Source organism: Triticum dicoccoides, chromosome 6A (assembly GCF_002162155.2).
Source record: "Triticum dicoccoides isolate Atlit2015 ecotype Zavitan chromosome 6A, WEW_v2.0, whole genome shotgun sequence".
Classification (NCBI taxonomy): Eukaryota; Viridiplantae; Streptophyta; class Magnoliopsida; order Poales; family Poaceae; genus Triticum; species Triticum dicoccoides.
Genome location: NC_041390.1, coordinates 58,340,567 through 58,343,191, shown reverse-complemented (window position 1 = coordinate 58,343,191; position 2,625 = coordinate 58,340,567).

The window sequence follows — 2,625 nt, the reverse complement described above, 5'->3', positions numbered from 1 at the left end:
CTTTCACAAATTATAACCACTTTTCTATGTATGGCGGGTCGCCCACCGGAACATATATGCCGTACATTCGGGGAGTAGTGTCAAATAGACGTCGCCACGCACAGGAGGCCGCCTGACTGGGCTAGCAAATAAAAAGGTATTACAGTGCGAGGGGTTGAACCCTGTAACTCCTGCTACTAACCGCTCATCGCTAGCCACACGAGCTGATAAGTTTCAGTGTCTAACTAGGAAACCCAGACTATTAGAACCATCCTCAGCGAACCGGTCTTTTTCCCACTATTGCTTTTTTTGTTTTTTTTTGCTTATTTTCCTTTTTTAAATTTTTTAATTTTTACTTTTTCTTTTCTTTTTTCTTATTAAAACAAACTCATGCTTTCAAAATTTTGTGCAAAATTTCACAATATGTTCGCATTTTCAAATTTTCTTCATAAAATACAAATATTTGCATATTAAAAACTTATATTGAAATTTCAAGAAACATTTTCATGTCTTCCAAAACTGTTGAGAATGTCAAAACAGAAGCATTTAAAAAAAAGAGTGAACAAAGTTTTGAACATGAATACTTTTTTAAAAGACCTAAAAAATTGGAATTTTTTAAAAATCTGAAAAATACGAAAAAATGAAAATAAATTTTTCTGAACATATTTTGTATATCTGTAAAAACATTTAAATATGTACATTTTATAAATTCCAAACAAAATTAAAAGCATGAACATTATTTGAAACTCCCCAAACATATTTTCAGTTTTCGAACAAATTTTGAAAAAAGGCACATTTTTTGTATTTGTGAACATATTTTGAAAACATTAATATGTTTTTAAATGCTGATTTTTTATGGAAAAGGAAAATAATAGATCTATGAAGGATTTATGAATACGGGGATAATTTTCGAAATTCTGAACAAAATTTAACAACAAGAACATTGTTTCAAATTAAGGAACATTTTATTAAATTTTGAAACTTTCTTTAATTTTTGAGCATTGATTAATCAATATGAACAAAATTTGGGAATTCTAAACATTTTCTGATTTTTTTAACACTGGCTAATAAATATGAAAATTGTGAAATTCCAAACTTTGTTTTTGAAAATATGAACAGAATTTGAAAAACATGAATTATTTTGAAATTCTCAAGAAAATTTCGAAATTTTGATAAAAATAACTTATTAAAAATAGAAACAATAAAAATAAAAGTAAACGGTCAAAGAAAACAAAAAAGGAAATAGAAAAAATACAGGAGATGATAATAATAATAATAATTATTATTATTATTATAACAACAAAAGAAAAAATGTCGTTCAGGAACCTCCTAGAGGGTTCCCAAAATTGAAAAAATGGCTGGGAAGCGAAGGTTCACAAAACCGGGAACAATTTCTTTGCAACTTTTTTTAGTAAACATTTTTTTGAAAATCTGTGATTTTTTCCACTTGAGAGCACGTTGTTTCTCGACATCCGTCAAATAACCCCAAATTTTTTTCATTGTTTTGTATGACCAATTCAAGGCACCATGGCAAGTTGTTTTTTGTTTTCTACAATTTCATTTTCTAAAGTTTTCTCCTAAAAAGGGTGATAATAGCCGGACGTGTTGCAACTTGTATACAATGTCAAAAATCGTACAAACCTGACATGGATGCATATTATGGGCATGCCCATCTGCTTGCAAAACTTGCTGCCATTTCAAGGATGTCCAAAAATTGACCATATTGAATGAAGGGTGTTCGGGTAGGCCAAAAGGCTTCATCCAAGAGCACGTTGTTTCTCGACATCGTTGAAATGGCCCCAACTTTTTTCATCGCCTTGTATGACCAATTCCGGACACCGTGCTAAGTTGTTTGGTTTTTTAAAAGTTTTGCATTTTCTGGAGTTTTCCCCATGAAAAAAGGCTGATAAATGGATAGACGCATCACAACATGCATATGTGTTAGAAGTCTTTAAATCGGGCATAGATGCCTAATATGGCATGCGCACCTACTTACAAAGTTGGGGCCAGTCCTGAGATTTCCAAAAGAATATCATGTCAACAGAGAGCGTTCGGGTAGGCCAGAAAGATTCGTTTGGGAGCACCTTGTTTCTTGAATCCATTAAATGGCTTCAAAATTTTTTCATGACGTACTATGGCCAATTCAAGGCATCATGCTAAGTTATTTGGGTTTTTGACAAGGTTTGCATTTTCTTGAGTTTTCATGCTTAAAAGGGGCCGATCTTGCATACAGTGTCGAAAGTCGTTCAAATCAGGCATGAATGCCTACCATGGGCCTGGCCACCTGCTTGCAAAAGTTGGGGTTATTTTAAGGAAGTCCAAAGATAGACTATGTTCAACAGAGGGTGTTCGAGTAGGCGAAGAGGATTTGTTTGTAAGCATGTTGTTTTTCGACATCTGTCAAATGGCCCCAATTTTTTTCCACCAGGGACCAATTCAAGGCATCAATGCAAGTTATTTATATTTTTGACAAGTTTTGCATTTTCCTAGAGTTTTCTTGGTGAAAAGGGTTGATAAATGGTAGGACGTGTTGCAACGCATAAACTATGTCAGAAGTCATTCAAAACTAGCATGAATGCCTCATATGTCCGTGTCAGGTTGTTCGAAGAAGTTGGGTTCATTTATCCATAGTCTAGAAAAAACCAC